Raw genomic sequence first — 19,833 nt, 5'->3', positions numbered from 1 at the left:
TTACAGTATTTATTTGTACTTTATTTGAGCAAATTCTAGAGCTGGTATAGATAGATTTCACCTTATTCAAATTGTCATATCTCCTTCAAACACCTAATAGCACTTTACCTTCACAGTAAAAGCTTCTTGGATATAACTGAATAATTTCCATATGACTTGTACTATTGCTGGACTTTCTATTCTCCCACCCCCAGGTTACAACAGTCAGCAACAATGTAAACTATTGTATAACTCAGGGGAGTTAGAGTTCTGTAGCTCCGGCTTTGAGTCCTGGCTCAGTCACTATCTAGTTGGTAAATGTGGATAGGTAACTTCTCTAAATCTCTGTTTCTTTTTTTTAATTTATATGTAATGTCAATTTCATCATTCCCTTGCATTATTATGATTTTGGATTTGTGTTTCTTGTAGATTGCCTGCCACAAGATCATTCTCAATAAATACTTTTCATGAATTTATGACTAATTGTAATAACTGTCTTTATTTTTTTAATTTATTTAATTAATTTATTTATTTTAATAGAGGCATGTTATTTATTTATTTGTTTGTTTTGTTTTGTTTTGTTTTTTTGTTTATACATGCACTGGGTACAGTCAGAAGCGCGGGAGGGTGAGAGTATTCACCAGAGCCAGAGCGGGGAGCAGAGCAGGCAGAAGGACCGAAGTACACTGCTGAGGGGAGCAGCGGGTGGCAGGAGAGGTCTGCGCGCCATGTGGGACCCTCCATTGGTGGCCGGGGAGCAGCCGGGGATCGAACCGGCACCGCAGAGGCCGCGGGCAGCTTCACAACCCAGCGCTCAACTGCTGCGCCACCGGGGAGGCCCTAATTGTCTTTAGATAGAAAGAATCCTCCTAGCACATTTTGGATAACTTTCCTCAGTGTTAATTAATTTTTTTAATGCTTGCTGAGTGACTGAAAATGTAATAATGAAAAAGCTAGGGTCTTGGCCAGAAGAAATTCCTGAGACTTAGTCTGTGAAACATGATGTGTCACTTCCTCTTCACTTGAATGTCAAGGAAACAAGTGGGGCTCTCTCTCCACTAATTTATTCTTGACTGCTATGAACTAGGAATGAGATAACTACTTAGAATGTATGAACCAGGTGTGCAGCCCCCACAACACCCAGGGAAACATTAGAGTCCCCCAGGTTCCAAGATTTTGTGAACATGAGTGTTTCTAACTAAACCATGCCCCTGGGGCTGTCCCAAAGGGACTGCAAGGAGGCTACAGTGTTCTTGTCTTCAAACAAGGGTGTCAGATCCCACTGAGGGAACAGGCAACAGAACACTTTTTGCATTAGCATGTTACCTGCACTGTGGTGCCAGGATATGCTGAAGGGTGACAGGAGCCAGCTTGTCGCAGGTGGAGATTAGCAGTTATTCTGTATAAGTGACAAAACGGAAACCTAGGAAGAAAAAGAGAAAGATTATGTTTTTCCCTCATACTAGTGATAATAAAAAGAATAAAAGAAGGAGCAGAAGGGGGCACAAAGGAGGAGGGAGAGGAGAAGAAGAAAATAAGCTTTATTGATATTTGTTATACAGCAGGTATGATTCTAAACACACTCTCTGAATCATCCTAACATCCTATGGTTTGTTCTAATTCCATTGCTTAAGAGATGAAGAAATTGAAGTGCTGACAAATTGAGAAATCAGTCCAAGATCATACGGCTAATGTGACCTTAAAAGTCTAATCTGTATCTACTCAGCAAATGGAGCCATCTTTATTGTGACCACAATAAGCTGAGATTCAAACTAATATTTAATTAGTCCAAAACTCATCAGTGCACTTCACTGCAATGCATTTTTTAATTAAATATTAATTGAACAAATATTCATTATACATTAGTAACTGTTCTGGCAATGTGGATATAGCAGTAGATGAAACAAGCAAAAAGCAAAAAGTCCTACCCTCATGGAACTGATATCTTAGTAGGGTGTTCATGTTAGGTGATGAAGTGTGCCCTGGAGGAGAGTAGAACTAAGATGGAGATGGGGCTGGGAGGCTGAGAGCTGCACTTTGAAAGGGTCAATTAGGAAATGTGTCACTGACAAGGTCAAAGCTGAGCAAAATCTAAAGGATCAAAGTAGGGAGATATAGGAGCCCAGGGGTAAGCTTCCCAGCCAGTAGCATTGGCACTAAAAGTTGGAATGTTTTAATTCATTTTGACCTGTGTGGAGAACAAAGAAACTAGAATAACTGGACAGATTTAATGGGGGAAGAGAGAGTGCTCCTAAAAATTAGGGTGTAGTTGCAAAGGAGAGAGAGGATAGATGCTGTGTGACAAAAAAGTCATACAGAGGGTATAGGATTTGTGGAGGGAATTCAAAAGAGAAATAAATGCAGAAAAGAGAAATAGAGAATGTTGTGGTTTATTGCCACAAAGACTTTAACTGGGGCTAGGGAGAGGGGGTGGGGCAGAGCTTGCATTTGTCATTTCATACACATCTTTATCCAGACCACAATAAGCTGACATGGATATACCAAGCAGGTATTTCTATTGTAAAGTTCAATTAAAAGAATAAATATGTATATATGTGCCTAGATACATACACAAGAATACTTGTTGCTTCATTGTTTCTAAAGACAATCAATAGGGAAATGCTTTCTAAAAGTGTACTATTTATACAGAAAAATATAATGGTAAAATAGATCTACATATTGACTTGGAAAGAATATATGAGCTAGACTCAAAACACTGGAGTATGAAGTTTATCTAGTAAATGTAATTGAATAAGTGTTGCCAAGCTATGTGCCAATGTACAAAATTGCTCTAAAAGTTGTCTATACAGTAACAGCAAAAACAAACAACAAAAAAACCAATGGAAACTATCTGTTTATAATTATGGAATTAGATTAGAGAAATTATAGAGCATTCAAAAACCAAGCTATTAAACAATAATTTAAAATTACTTAGCATGAAAATACATACAGTCTATATTGTAAATGGATAAAAAGCAGGTTTTAAAATTGCAGATGTGGAATGATTCCATTTTTTATAAAAGGTATTAGAATGCAAAGTCCATGGAAAGAGGGACTGATGTTTTCAGTCCTGTGTTGCCTACACCTACTCCTAGGGCACAGCCCACTGATGATAAACATATGCTCAATGTGGAAAGAATGGATGAAAGTGTGCATCATCCACATACAGAACACAAAACCCAGAGGGCCTATCACAATATGTTCAAGAATTTATCTTTAGGTAATAACATTTCATTGACTTTTACTTTTTTTCATATTTATCTGTATTTCCTAAGTTTTGAAATTAACATAACATGTGTAACAAAATATTACTTTCATTTAATGTTTATTTAAGAAGTTTATGTTTCAGTATGCTTCAAGGCTAAGAATTTAGAAGATAATCACTATTGGGAATAACTGTAATTCATGAATTATCTAGCTCGAGACTCAGGGTTGCAGTGTGCACAGAGGACCATCAGCTTTTACCTGGTAGAAACGGCTGCTTTTGCAAGTGGTTGATAGGGGAGACTGAACAAATAAAAGTAAAAAACAAAGCAGAGTTTTTAAGCCTAAGCAGTCGTCAGGATGCTGCTGGATACCACAATTGAAGCACCCAGGGAACAGATTGTCCTAATCATGGGGTAACTCAACTTGTACCTACTCTAGGTTTATTTTTAGAGGCTACCCTTGCAAATGGGGCCACTACCCTACTACTCGCCAGTAATGACTCCCCAAACGTGGGTGTGAATTGCACATGATTCACCCAATTATGCATTTTCTCTTGGAAAATGATGTCTTCATTAAAACAGGAAGAACAAAACGTGGATTTGGTCAGCCTGAGCAGGAATAAGGGAAGGTTTTACATTTGCACTGAGGTCTGGGAGGAAGAAAGCTTCAACCGGTGGTCAAGTCCACAGCAGAATTATGTAAGTGATGTAAGAAGAGGTTTGCTGGCCTTCTGTAACTATCACATCCCAAAGAGCTAGAAACCAAAGTCACATAAACCCCCCCAAACACCTACCATATTTAGTCTTCATATTATCTTATTTAAAAACATTTTATCTTACCACGTCATCTTAATATATTATCTTAATTTTATCCCTCTACTTTATAAAAATGTAATCATCACATCTCACTTTACCAGTATAATGAATGATCACATTTCTTTTAAATGTTTCCATTAAACCAATTGAATCTAATCTGGGCATTCTTTCATGTGACAGAGTGATGGGGAGGCTTTATGTCATCCTGAGGTTGATTCCAGCCTTCACTCCAGACTCAAAGCTACCTTTATCCAGGGTGATCCATGTCCAAACTGTCTAGAGGTCCCAATTCACAATGTTACAGTTCTTTGAATACACAGCTATGTCATCTGTGGACCAAGGCAAGTTCTACGCACACATCACCCAGCAGAGCTTGTGCAGACAACAGTTGCTGCCCACCCAGCGGCCATCCCCCTACTGTCTCGTTGGTACACATTCCTGATCCATGGGGAGGAATGTATGTATATTCATAGTAAGAAGAAATACATGAGGGAGAAACAACTTTTTCGTATGTGTTAAATGTGATTATGTCTACATGTGATGCCTCAAATTACTGCAGCCTTCATGCGACAATGAAGGGAGATATTGTGAATAAACTGATGATGGCAAGGGGAAAGTTGGGAAGCACCTGGGTTCATTAATGCATTGGGTTGCTGAACCAAACCTGGAAACACTTTGCCTGGACTTCTTACAGATAATAAATACCCCTACTACTCGAGTCACCTTCAGTTGGGTATCATGCCACTCATGGTGAAATGCATTCTAACTGGGTTATACTGTTCCTATGTGAAGATTCACAATTGCAGAAGTCACCGCACTAACCTCACCTTGTTTCTACTCTCATGGTGATATTCTTTCACAGACCTCACTGCTACATAATTTTCCCTGACAGGTTTCAGGAATTATGAATCACTGACAAAAAGAGTCAGATTTTTCTTTACATCCCCTCAAGTGTTTGGGCTGCTTATGCAAATTTGCCCACAAATTCCAAAGCAACTGTCAAGTTCATCATATCGATTTTTTAAATAGAAAAAATGTAAAGTTCCTCCTCACTAAATACCCTCTACATAGTAATTTCCTTCATAATTACAGAAGTAAAGTATGCCCATAGAAGGATCTGGAAAATGCCAAAAGATAAAAAGAAAAAAATTTCAATCTACCCACCCAGCAGCATGTTAATATTTTGGTGTATTTCTTTTGAATCCTATACAATTGAAGTCACGCTGAAGGTATAATTTTCTATCCTGGCTTATTCACTTAATTTACTGTTTTTAATCTTGCATTGGTATTTTTCAAAAGCATGATGTTTAAAGGTTGGAAAATATCCTGTTCTGTTGTGGGGATTTTCCAAATGTATTTAATCATTCCATTATGTAGAAATAGACTATATATAATATTAGTTATAACAAATATTGAGAGTTAAAACCCCAGCTCCACTTTTTGTTACATGTGTGTATAGCTGTGGGAAAACTGTTTCATCTCTTGGAACCCTGTTTTTCTCACTTGTAGAATGGATTGATAATAGGGCCTCCCTGGTGGTGCAAGGGGTTAAGTATCATCACTATGAAGCTATCAGCAGCCACTGCAGAGTTTGATCCCCAGTCAGGGAGCTAACCCACATGGCGCAGCAGACCTCTCCTGTCTTGCCTGCTGCTCCCCTCAGCAGTGTATTTCAGTAGATCTGCCTGTTCTGCTCCCCACTCTGTCTCTGGTGAATCTTTTCACCCCCTGCACTTCTGGCCTATACCCCAACTCTTATATGCATAAATAACTAAAAATAAAAATCTTTTGAAAAAAACAGGTATAATAATAACACTACCTTCTGGACTTGTGAGAAACATGAGGACTGAAAACCGGATCTGGCACAAAATTAATACTCAATAAATCATTTTCATTATTATTATGAAACTTAAGAACTGTTTTCCCTTTCTCAAATATTAAAAAAAAAACCCATGTTTTAATACATCATTGAACATAAATCACTTTTTGAACCTTTGATTTTTTGGGAATTATTTTATAGGCAGAGAATTGCTAGGAAAACATCTATTTGATTTTGATAATAGTTTTATAAAAATAGAAAAAAGCAAGAAATTCAGTTTTCAGGTAATATTAAGGATACATTTCCTGACAAAATAAGTATTTTCCATTTTAGTTAGTCACCCTTCCAACATTATAGGGTAGATTCACTCCTTTCTTCTGTAGTTGGGTTTTCTGTCCTTAAATAGAAGTAATATATAATCCATTCACAGGTCAAAATTATCTCCTAACATGAACACTGGCTTATTCTGAAGACCATTCAGATCGTTGTAGCCCCTAGCTATAAGCTTAATTATGTAGCTTGAGTGGTATCTTAATAAAGTAATTAAGTAGTTTCATCAACCAACTGTCAATTTCCTCAGATATACTTTATTTAACATGTATTCTAGTTGGTGATGTTAGTATATCTTTAGCTGCCTGCCTGCCACCACTTCAAAAAAAAAAAAAAAAAAAAGCCATAGCATAAAAAAGCCATAGCATTTCTCCTGATTGCTTACCTACTAGTCCTAAAATTCTCTATTCACAATGGCAGACAAAAAGAAATCAGTCAAAGGAAGAATGCATCTTGTTTTTTCTCTACTCAAGAAAATCCTTTCATTAGATCCGCTTCTACTTACATTTTTTGAATCTTTAGATTGAATATAAAAGTTATTTTGGATAAAATTACATTAGAGTCATCAAGAAATATTCCAATGACTCCTAGTAGTTTAAATTTGTATTTTGTGACATATTTCTATCTTTTTAAAAACTTAGACTCTACACAAAAAGACATCTGGAAGGTACAGCTGATGCTTATGCTGCCTCCCTGTGGTGCCCAGTCTCTGCCTCTCACCCTTTATCCCCTGCTTGGTCTGCCACTCAGCTTCCTTCTTATTCTTATCTAGGATATCTAAAAAAAATCAGTCCCATGGTGATGGTGCATGGGTGCCTTGGGGAAGGAAATTCTACGGGGACTCAATCTGAGGGGGTGGAGGAAGCAAATATTGTTTAAAAAAATTAAAAAAATGATAAATGTCAAAATAAAAATAAATAAAAAATAAAATTACCCAGAAGCCCTTGTCTCAAAAAAAAAATTCAGTCCCCTAGTTACTCAGAATTATGGCTCATTTTGACCCCAACACTGCCATGCTATCCTCTGCTAACCTATCTCCTTTCTGGCACTGGTTTTCCCACTTGTGACTAAACACTGTCTTCCTCTTTGATGAGAGTGTGCATTCTCAGTAATGATGCATTAAGTGATCATTTGCTTAAAAAGATATTCTCAACCCTTGCTTATAACATGGTGCTTCATCAGCCAGGTGATCAGGTTGGGCATAACCGTTGGCCTAGCTTGGCCAGTGCACTGAGCATTGTATAGGCATTTTTAGGTCTGCTCGTTCTGGGGGTCTCTTTCCTATGTTTTTGTGTCTTTTCACCATCCAGAAAAATATAGCTTTTACTGGTTCAGAGATACACCATGACTTTATGTCCAATTGTAGGAAGATGTCTTATTCAGAGTCATTTGCCAAAATGAAATGCCTGATACATTTTATGGGAAATTAATCCTTTAGCTTCTGTTGGCACTTACTGGAGTTTTTAGAAATTATTTCTCCCCCTCTCCCAATGGAAACAGACTTTCAAAGGGAAAATTTTAAAATGTTTAAAGTGAAATGGTAAATTTCATTAAAAGATAAAACCAACATTAAAAATGGGCTGGTAAGTGGGGTGAGTCAAGGATCTAAGGTTAAGAATAATTACCTACCCATTGTCCCCTTACTAAACAAGCCAGTACTAGAAAGACAGGTACATAATGCTAGGTACTGCATAATGACACTATGCTAGTGATTTAGTGATTTCATTCATTTTTTTTTTAATTTGGAGCTAATAATACATATTTTTCAGAATTATTATGAGAAACAGATGTGGTGACATTGAGTGTTATTATTTACACTAAATCTTTTGGGGGATAAAATTGAAAGGAAAACATCAAAATAACTAACCAACCAAACAACCAACCAATCAAGATGCTTCTCTAATCAGTCCTTTATAAAAATTTAGCAACTAGGGGGTGATAACTCATAAAAATAATTTTTATTCTAAAGAAAGTTTCCCCTATTTACCTATTATAAATATGTGAAGGTTTACAGTGTATATAATTGATGGTTTCTTTCACTAAAGAAAAACCTTCAAACACAGGATTGCAATTCACAGGTTGCAATTCACAGAGAAAGCAGTGAAGTTGACTTTAGGGAGAAAATATGACAACAACCAACTTGATATTGACACATGACTCTGGCCAGTCTCTGAGTTAGTGGATTTTAAGGCACTAACTTTTGGATTTAAAGATGACCAAAAATTGCAAGAGCATCTTCCAGGAATTAACAAACTTCTCTCATGCTGGGGAAAGCACACTAAGGAAAGGTAACCCCACAGAGGAACAGCTTTCCCAAGTCCTGTTGCTGCTTTAACATGAGGTCACCTTGTTTCATCGGTCTTTATCCTTCATGAGTGCCAACATTTGTTCACTCTCTTGGGTCTTAGGAAATCTTACTGGTCATTTTAAGAGTTAAATTCTATACTGGTTTAATTTAAACACTGTAGTTATTTTTGGCATAGTAGCCAGATAACTTTTGAGAAGAAGCAGAACCCCCTTTTAAAACCAATCCCCACATGGAATTCCAATTTATAAACGAGTTCAAAGGAAAGCTGCTCCAGCTGAAATGGGAGTTAAGGAAGTGTCTAGATCTCTTTGAGATCTTCCTTCAGCTGTCCCTCCAGTCTCCTGGCAGTGACTGTCAATCCATTTCCAGGGAGCTGTAGGACTCTAGGAAAGACAGGTTTCTGAATGTGGAGACCAATCTAACAATTGGTTTTGAAATAAGAAACTAAGACAAATGAAAATAACTGAAGGCATTGTGAGAGAAACCAAATCAGTCTCTAGAGAGGATAATGCCTGAGAAGGGGAACAGGGAACTTTCTAGGATGGCAGTGGTCTGTATCTTCATAGCAGTATGGGTTATACAGGGGCAGACATTTGACAAACCTGAATTGTACATTTAGTGTTCAAGCCCCGATAAAACAATGAAGGCTAGAGCCAGGCTGAATCTGGTTTGTCCTTAGATAAATACTTAACTTCACTTAACTAAAATGATGCCCTGTAGTTTCAATGGATTTTATCTATAAAGATCCAGCCCGTGTTTTTAGAGCACCACCTATTTTAGATGACTTACTATGAATTACAAATCAAGTAACACAGTCCAATGGCATCAGCTCATTGGTTACAGTATATACTGCCATTTAACCTCTAGTTTCAATTTATTTTCAATCAAGAAAGAGGGATGTAACTTTCTTTATTAAATTGATTAATACTTTGCATTACCATTATGATGAGGACTAATACTATAGCACCCTAGAGACCATCCCCAGAAAAGTAATTCAATAAAGTGCACCAAGTTTCAGGTGTAAGTGAAATGTTAATTCTCAAGTGATACCACAGGTTAGAAGGCTCATTCCAAAAAATGCTTCATACATATTTTGGTCCATCTACAACTCTGTAACTCTGTGAATGTGATGAAATATAAACCTTTTTCTCAGATAGGTGTGTACACACATGCAACTCACACACACTCTCTCTCTTTCTCTCTCTCTTTCTCTCTCTTTTTCTCTCTCTCTCTCTCTCCCTCCCTCCCTCACCCCCCCAAATGCTGGATACATTTTCAAAATTTATATTCCCTGAATCCTATCCATGAATTCCAGGTAAAGAATCCCTTCTCTGAATATTTTTTTCAGCTTTATTCAGTCTCATTTCAGAATAATTATTGTAGTGTGGTGGAATAATCAAAAAGTTGCCCAGGGGCAATGATTTGATGCTCTATTCCTGAGTGGGATTTTTTTTTATTGTTGAGAAATTCACTTTCTTCAAATCAGCTCATGTCTATTAAAAGAATATCTAGGCTGTGTATAGCAATTTTTCATTTTCAGAGCAGTCATACAATGCCACTTGACATACCTTGGGGCTTGTACAGATATCAACAGATATCTATTGAATTAGAATTTAAACTTATATGATCTTGATGAAAGAGATTTTGAATCCTTGTTCTGGTGCTAGTCCCTTCACTCTTGGCTATGTTGCCAACCAAGTATTGGAGATAAATAAATAGCAACAGTAATACTAAAATAGTTATTTATCAAGCAGTTCTTAACAATAAGCTAAGAATTGCTTTAAAAAAAAATCCACTCTGAATCATAAATTTAAAATCAGAATCTTAATGTGAACATATTCTTTATCATCTGGGATGGTTTTAACATTGAGATTGCTCCTTCATTTTAGTGTTCAAGCTTGTATTTGCCTGACATTGTATTCACACTATGTGAGAGCCAAATAATTTTATGGCATCTCACACAAAAAGAGGCTTCTAGCAGTTCTAAGGGAGAAGTATTTACAGCACACATAATAGTTCAAGAAATGTGCTCAATAAATGCTTGTTGTTGATTGAACACAAAATACTATTTTGAAAATAATATTTAATTTTTCTTCCAGAGTGCCAATTTAGAGGAAATGGTATAATAAGTCTAAAGAAAGCTCCCTCACAATACCAAACACGTTCTATGAAGCCAATATTACACTAATACCAAAACCGAATAAGGACAACACAAAAAAGGAAAACTATAGGCCAATCTCCCTAATGAACACTGATGCAAAAATCCTCAATAAAATTTTAGCTATCAGAATCCAACAATGTATCCATAAGATAATTCACCACGACCAAGTTGGATTCATTCCAGGGGCACAAGGATGGTTTAACATCCGAAAATCAATCAACGTTATCCAACACATCAACAAAAAGAAATATAAAAACCATATGATAATATCAATAGATGCTGAGAAAGCTTTCGACAAAGTGCAACACCCATTCATGATAAAAGCCCTTGAAATTCTTGGGATACAAGGAACATACCTCAACATCATAAAGGCCATCTATGACAAGCCAACAGCCAGTATCATTCTCAATGGTGAAAAGCTGAAAGCAATTCCATTAAGATCTGGAACAAGACAAGGATGTCCACTCTCACCACTGCTTTTCAATATAATACTGGAAGTCCTAGCCAGAGCAATAAGACAAGAGAAAGACATCCAAGGAATCCAAATAGGAAAAGAAGAAGTCAAACTATCACTATTTGCAGATGATATGATAATATACATAGAGAACCCCAAAATCTCCACAGAAAAACTAATTCAACTCATCAATCAATTCAGTAAAGTGGCAGGATACAAAATCAACACGCAAAAGTCAGTAGCCTTCCTATACACAAACAATAAATCTGAAGAAGAAGAAATCAAAAAAACCACCCCTTTTATTATCGAAACAAAAAAAATCAAATATTTGGGAATAAATCTAACAAAAGAGGTAAAGGACCTATACAAAGAAAACAATAAAACACTGTTAAAAGAAATAGAAGAAGACACAAAGAAATGGAAAGACATCCCCTGCTCATGGATTGGAAGAATAAACATTATTAAAATGGCCATCCTACCAAAAGCAATATACAGATTCAATGCTATTCCAATCAAAATCTCAATGGCATTCTTCAAAGAAATAGAACAATTATTGATGAAATTCATATGGAATCACCAAAAACCCCGAATAGCCAAAGCTCTACTGAAAAAAAAAGAAGGAAATGGAGGCATCACACTCCCAGACTTCAAACTATACTACAAAGCCATAATCATCAAAACTGCATGGTATTGGAACAAGAACAGACATACAGACCAATGGAATCGAATAGAAAATCCAGAAATAAACCCACAGATTTATGGTCAACTAATCTTTGACAAAGGAGCGAAGACTATGCATTGGAGCAAAGAAAGTTTGTTCAATAAGTGGTGCTGGGAAAACTGGGTCGCTACATGCAAAAGAATGAAGCTTGACCACTACCTCACACCATACACAAAAATCAACTCAAAATGGATTAAAGAACTAGACATAAGACCTGAAACCATAAAATACATAGAAGGAAATATAGGCGAAACACTACGGGATTTGCACATCAAAGACATCTTTACAGACACATCACCCAAAGCAGTGATAGTGAAGAGAAAGATAAACAGCTGGGACTACATCAAATTAAAGAGCTTCTGCACAGCAAAAGAGACAATAACAAAAACAAAGAGAAACCCCACCAACTGGGAGAACATTTTTGCACCCAACACTAATGATAAAGGACTGATCACAAAAATCTGCAAAGAGCTGATGAGACTCAGCAACAACAAAGAAAATAATCCAGTCAAAAAATGGGCAGAAGAGCTAAAAAGAAACTTCTCTGAAGAGGAAATGCAAATGGCCAACAGACATATGAAAAAATGTTCAACATCACTTGTAATCAGGGAAATGCAAATCAAAACTACCATGAGATACCATCTCACACCAGTGAGAATGGCACATATTAAAAAAACTAGCAACAACAAATGTTGGCGAGGATGTGGAGAAAAAGGAACTCTTGTGCACTGTTGGTGGGAGTGCAAACTGGTCCAACCACTATGGAGAGCTGTGTGGAGATTTCTGGACCTACTAAACATAGAGCTTCCATATGATCCAGCAATTCCACTCCTAGGTATTTACCCAAAGGACACAGAAACATCAATTCCAAAGAGCACCTGCACTCCTATGTTTATAGCAGCACTGTTTACAATAGCTAAGCTTTGGAAACAACCCAAATGCCCAAAAATAGATGACTGGATCAAGAAGATGTGGTACATATACACCATGGAATATTACTCAGCATTCAAAAAAGATAAACACTTGCAATTTGCAGCAACATGGATGGCACTGGAAGGGATCATGCTCAGCGAAATAAGCCAAAAAGAAAAAGAAAAATACCGGATGGTCTCACTCATAGCAGGAATCTAGAAAACTTAAATAAGGGACCAGGAAAATGAATATAAGAAAGTGAAAATCAAAATCAACAAAAAACTATGAACCAGAGACACTTTTTGGGGGTGGGGGGCGGGAGGGGAAGGATTGGGGTCAGAATGGGGTGCTTGCAATTGTATGGGGTAATATAAAAATAAAATTTATTATAAAAAAAAAAAAAAAGAAAGAAAGCTCCCTCAAATAAATGCATTAAATTCCAATGGAATGCAGATTTCATTTTATTTAAAAATATTGACCTTAATGCTAATCTTTAGTAATTAATTAAAATCGGCATGCATGAATTTCTTGCCAGAAGAATTTTAACAATGTACTAGGCCTAATTAACCAGAACTACTACACAAATCCTTGGAGTTTTAATTTTCATTTTGTACAGCATCTTTGAGTCTTTTCTGTATTAGAAACAGTGAAGTCAAAATGCAGAGTTACAGAAACTGACATAAAGACTTACCATTTTAATATTAAATCAACACTGCTTTAGTGTCATAAGACAACACTATCTCATGTTAAACACTATTATTTTAAAATTTTTGATTCATGTGTTTGTTGTGATTTTAAAATATTTCTTGTTGAATAAAGTATTCAAATATAAAGAACTTCTAGTTTTAGGTCCATATGTTTGAATAATATTATAATAAAAATTATATAATAAAATTATATAATAAAAATTATAATAAAAAGTAATAATAAAAAATTAGACTAGGGAAATCTTAGAGTATAGTTTCCTTTAAATGGGAGCTACATGTTACTCAAGCATAAGACACACCAGCACAGATTAGCATCGACTCACATAGATTGGTATTCTTCAGACACTTAATTATCCAATTTCTCAAGTTTACATACAAATATACTATAAAGAAGTTGGACAAGTACTTTGGGGAAATCATTATATTCTGGGTGCCCTGCTGGCATTTTGGTACTTTTTTTTTTTTTTTCATTCCCATGGTCTATCTATTTAATGATATAATAAAAAAGTAAAAAGATTTTGCAACTCACTTTATCTATCTGGAGACTCAGTGAAAGCCATATTTGTTCCAGGTGATCCACTCTGAAGCCTTTCTTCTGTAGAGAAGATAGAAATCAGTATGAGATTTAAGTAATTTTGGTGTTACAGGGCAAGGCTTGGAATTGCATTTTTCACTACACTTGGGACAAGAAAGGACACTAAAATACGGAAGATCCCAACACTGGGGAGCAATCTCTACCTCTCATTCTCCTTCTCTGTTGGTAGAAGGAAAGATGTTGCCTGTGCTGTTGCCCAAGATCTGCCTGTATCTCAACTACCAATTGCAAGTGACTGATATCTTGCTTTGTTCTGGAAAGTGATGACACTACCCATTCTGGGTACTAAGATAGGGCTCCTCTTACAGGTTCTGATTCCATCCTCTCAGTCTCTGGACACGGAATACATGGACTGGAAATCCTACATTTGTTTTCTTGTCTCCTTTGAGGCTACAAGTAGTTATCCATGTCTATGTAGTCTACATGACTCACTGTCCCTGATTCTGCTCAGCTACAGTTCCAGCCTGTGCCACTGTGTGACTACTCAGATCCTTAGAACTAACAGGATTTCATACAATGTTAGCTCTTTGTTTCTTTTGCTCCTCTTCCTGTTTTGAGCATCTGGAAGTACCCAGCATATAATTGACTTTCAGTAAGTACTTAGTAAATGAATGCAAACCTTGAAACACATCCTAACCTACCAATTAAACAAAAATCGTCATATTTTCACTGGCCTCAGAAATGCAAATGATTTTTTTTTTCATCCTAGGTTATTTCATTTGTGTTGTCTCCAAACTCAGTACTTCATTCCTTGAGGTCATTCTATCTTTTAAAGGACTCTTAAGGCTCTCCTCACACCTTTCTCCATCATGGAGCAGGAGGAAACATGATATTCCCAGAGACTAGAAGTCAGTACTGCTTCTCTTCCAGGAGGTTAAGGAAAGAGTGTTCCAGCTGTCCAAACAGTAGAGGCAAGACCTCTCTTTTAACTTAAGAACGCTAGGGAATTTTTCTTTATTCTTCTCAGAAGTCCAATATGAACACAAAATAGGATTTAAAAATCCATTTCCAGGGAAACTTTTGTGGTTTAGTAACCATACTGCTTGCTTTCATTTTCTGTTTCAATGGAAGGACCCTTGGGTTACACTTGAGCAAAATGTATCCATCTATTCAAGTAACATTACCTTTATCTTGTTAAAAATGTATTAATAATATTGTTCATTTAGTCTTTATTTGAGATATATTTTCTACAATGAAAAACTGGGATTATGATCTACCTCTCAGATTTCAACTAGAAATATCACACTCCAGATATCCAGGACCTTCTCATGCCAGGAAGAATTTATTTTTTGCTATAAAAGGCCACACCTTTATTAAACAATAACATATTTGAAGAGAGGTTGCCTAACTGCAAATAGAATGATTAATAACATCTAGCCAACATAACATCTTAAAATAAAAACTATGTCACATTGTCAGCATCCCACTATGTACCAATATGGCAGGCTGCATTTTCAAAAATGCTACAGCGTGTGCTCCTGGCTCCACGTGGCTCTCCTCCTCAACCAGGAGAGACAGCTTTCCCTCTGCTCGAAATTCAGTTGACTGTGGTGACTGTCTGCCTAAATGAATAGTATGTGCTAAAAGCAACACCACTTACTTCCAAGGCAAGCTCCTAAGAGTTCCATCTGCCTCTCTTTTAGGATCCTCATTCTTGGAACCCAACGACTATATTGTGAGGAACTCAGGTCACATGGAGAGACCATGTAGGTGCTCTGGCTAAATACTCCAGCTAATATCACAACCAGTAGCGGTATCACCACCCAATCAATGAGTGACTGAGACCCCAGGTGAGTCCCGGATCTGGTGTGTGTGTGCGTGCGTGCGTGCGTGTGTGTGTGTGTGTGTATGAGAGAGAAAGAGAGGACAGAGAGAGAACTGGTCATGTTCTTGTATTAGAATTGTACAGATGAGTCTTAACTCTCCTAGTTGATTTTATCTTTTTCATTTGATCCTTTTAAATATTTTTTCTAAATTTTGTTATTACTCAAGTAATACAAGTTTATTGAAGGGAAGTTAGAAAACATAATCAAAACTAAAATTATCTACAAATCCAATATAAACATATACTATCTATAAAACATTTTAATAAATGCCTTCCAGGAATTTGCTATTCTTATATATTCTTATGTATGTATATCTTCTTTTAAGGAAAAAAAATGGCTTTGCACTGTATAAACATACTATTCTGTATTGATTCAATTTTTTCTATAAAAACTTTTAGAACAATGTAGACTGTTGGAACTTTTCAAGGATGATTAAAATGAGGTTGACTATTTAAATTAAGATAGTATAACCTTTTGTTTCAGCAAAACAAAAGTTAACAAAAGTTAAGTTGAAAGGGATTAGTTCTTTTCACTACTCACTTGGGAAGCATGGACATTGTGTGAAATTCAGAATCACCACCCCTACACAAACTCTAGCCACAAGCTTGCAGGACAATGACTGTAAGTCAGTATGAAGCTTAAGTAAAAGATACTCACCTGGCGGGGCAATGTTTTTCCCTTTCGAAGAAACCACGATAGCCTGAGCTCCAGGAGGAAACATTAGTGCCAAGGCATTCTGCTGATGTCTGCTTCAAGATCTTGAGGGTGGAACAGTAACTGTACCAAATCAATCAGCTGATTTTTTTCATTACTTGATTTCCAGTTAAACATTTATCTCTGATCCTTCTAAAACTCTAATATATTGACAACGAGGCAATAAAACTTAACCTAAATCCACAAAAACAAACAAAGGAAAGTGATAGCCAGTGAAAGATGCACATGAAATTTTGCAAGATGGAAAGTGATTAGGCCCATTGAACAGACCTGAGCCATGGGTCTTTACTGCTGATCAAAACCAGTGTCAGTGAGGACACAGTACAAGTAGAGTGAAGGTTTCTGAAGGTCCTATTGGTATAGAAATCAATCCTAAGTAGTTTCCCCAGGCATTGACAGTTTTTTTCATGATTCCACTGCGTGTTTAAGCTGCCCTACAGCTAATGCCATCAAATATCTTTCTACTGTTGTAATATGACAACTTATTTTGAAGATATCACAGGCAAGCTAATACCTAAAACTTGAAGCTCCGTTTCTCTTTCCCCTGTTCTGGTAGTTGACTCAGTAGGCATCCGGCAAGAAAAAAGATGTTTCCTACTTCCTGAAGACACACACAAAATTTGAGTGCTCTTTTTACGTCTTTTCAGTATGAGGAATCAGTTAAGCATTCCCCTCCTACATTTCAATAATTTACTTGGAGGTAGAACAGAGTCTCATGTCAAGTACAAGGTCTTGTTTAAACTTGGGCTTAGAAAATTTAGTAGATTTTGGGTCTCCCCTGGTGGCGCAGTGGTTGAACACTGGAATGCAAAGCTGCCCACAGCCTCCGCAGCACCGGTACGATAGCTGGCCACTGGCGAGGGTCCCACATGGCGCGCAGGCCTCTCCTGCTGTTCCCCTCAGCAGTGTACTTCATCAGTTTGCCTGTTATGCTCCCCACTCTGGCTCTGGTGAATTCTCTCAATCTCCTGTGCTTCTGACTGTACCCAGTGCTTGTGTAAATGAATAAATATATCTTAAAAAAAGAAAATTTAGTAGATTTTTTCTTGAATGAAATGCCAATACTCTTCAGTGATTTCCAGGAGCAGAAAAAGACCTTAATCAACACCTTACACTATCCTGTACCAGGCAGAAATAAGTAAAAACATTTGTTACTCCCAGATTGCCACCTATTGTTCATAGAACAGGAGGCCCAGGTAATAAGCCACACTTTACTGATGACCTCATTATTTCCTTTCCCTGGGCTTGATTTTCATGACCTCATAATGATCTGAAATTTGGATCTTAGTCTTCCTGTCAGTTCACTAATACAATCATTCCTTGTGAGCTCCTTAATCTATCCCATCCTGGGAAATAAGAACATCTTTCTCCTTTGTCTCACTAATCCAATGATTTCCTTACCCTATGTGTAGTGATCAGAAGAACTGACCCCAAATGAAGCTAGTGACCCTGTCTGGGGGAAAACTACTTTTACAGCAAAACTAGACTTCAATCCCTTTGAGTGTTTGAACTGGTACTACAGCCAACTGCATGTGTAAACCTCTTAGAAACTCAGCCAGAAAAATATACCAGGCCCTATTCTTTATTTCAGTATCAAATTACCTCAGGCTCAACCTGCAATGTCTTCTGAGTTAGTGCTTGCTCTGGGGACAGGAGCCAGGGACTTGTGAGATGTTTCAGGATATGATACAATGAGAGTCAAAGAAACAAACTTAGTCCTCTAAGTGACCCCTAGAAACTGCTGCACAAACCTATCAACAATTTTTCCTACTATTTCATCCCACTCCCAAAATTTGCTTCGATATATCACATCCATTAAGCAGGCACAAGCAAAGTGCTCCATGTTGCACCTCATAGCAAGCCCTGATGTACATTTGCTTAACACACTAGCTCTTACAGCAGTCAACTCGACTGATATCCTACATCCTCTTCTGTTTTTCTGGGATGGGTATTATCTGGATAATCATGCTGTTAACTTCTCCATCTCACCTCTCAGGCTTAATGTGTATCCTTCAAATTTCTAGCTATGGCCTTGGCTCCTAACTACTGCTTCAGTCATGCACTGCATAGAAAACAAATTTGGCTAATAACCATACCAGCCTGAACTGATCTGGAGACCTGTTCCACTAGAAGTACATCTACCTAACACATCCCAGCTCTGCGGGGGGTAATCCAAGCATCAAATTCACTCAGCCAAATTTCAGGTAAGCAATAGGGCAAAGTAAAACAAAACACATTAGTCAAATAGCAGAGTATCACCAGGGGCATGTTAGACTAAACTATTATCTTTTTTTTATTTCAATCTCATGCATATTGATGCTAGAAGTGCAATGATGGGTACATAAAATCAATGCAGTAACATCAGCTTGGCTTGGAAGGTATTATGAGTCTGGAAAGGATTCCCTTCAAATATTATTTTTATATTCTTGCCCTTAAGGAAAGTAAGATAATTCAACTAAATGTAGAATGTCTTTAATGTTTTAGGACTCCTCAACCTTTTGGCACATCTGTGTTCCTATATATTTATAATTATCTCAGATATCCAGAGTCATTAACACATTGTCTGTGACTAAAGTCTTGGCTTTGGAAAATGTACTTCTCCCATTAGCAACATCCCACATTCTGGAATGGCAACCTCTGAATCCTGATTTTAGCTGACTGTGGCAATCTGGGTTTCATTATTTAAGAGAGATAAGATGACAGTGGGCTGGTTCCCACTATCTCAGAATAGCAGCGTTAAGTATTTAGAAAATGTGAACTCAAAAATGTTTAGGGATTTGAAGAGTATAGGTTATTTGCTGTCTGGAAGAGAAAGAGCAGAAGATTATCACCCAAACAATTTTGATATTGGGTTTTATCTTCCTGCAACAAGCAGACTATCGCTGAAAGAGTCTGTTGCTGTAAGACTCTTTTTACTGTAAGACTGTGGGCTTACTGAAATCTCTGGCATCTCTTATTTAATTTTAGCTTCATGTTTAGTTAGCAACAGAGTAACCTGGGTACCAACATGTTTTTAGCAAATACTGTCTAGATCTGCCAGTGATTTCAGTTTCTCAAGGCCATGTAGAGATACAAAGCAGGAAAAGTAACGAAGAGGCTTTCAATGAGGGAATGTTCTGAAAGGTCTCAGGGGTTAGAGTTCAGCTTCAGCTATGAATTTCAATTTAGTGCACTTTTTCTTTTATCTCTTACAGTATTCACGCCTGGAGAAACAGCTCTGGAAAAAAAGTCATTTTGGATTATATTTTTATCACATAGAGGGATATTTTTAAATAGCCAATGGAC

General features: G+C 37.0%; 1 long non-coding RNA gene across 1 annotated transcript in view; it reads right to left on the bottom strand.

Moving 5' to 3' along the window:
* LOC119239141 (uncharacterized) overlaps positions 1-19,833 on the bottom strand; it is an 85,659-nt gene that overhangs the window by 53,470 nt on the left and 12,356 nt on the right. The window contains exons 4-6 of the long non-coding RNA XR_008550125.1: positions 16,492-16,722; positions 13,943-14,008; positions 1,306-1,402 (exon numbers count right to left, since the gene is read on the bottom strand). This is a non-coding gene — a long non-coding RNA (uncharacterized LOC119239141). The remainder of the gene's footprint in view (positions 1-1,305; positions 1,403-13,942; positions 14,009-16,491; positions 16,723-19,833) is intronic.

Source organism: Talpa occidentalis, unplaced genomic scaffold, assembly GCF_014898055.3.
Source record: "Talpa occidentalis isolate TD23 unplaced genomic scaffold, MPIMG_talOcc4v2.1 talOcc4.11, whole genome shotgun sequence".
NCBI lineage: Eukaryota > Metazoa > Chordata > Mammalia > Eulipotyphla > Talpidae > Talpa > Talpa occidentalis.
The sequence above is the reverse complement of the archived record's forward strand: the minus strand, read 5'-3'. Positions and strand labels throughout refer to the sequence as shown.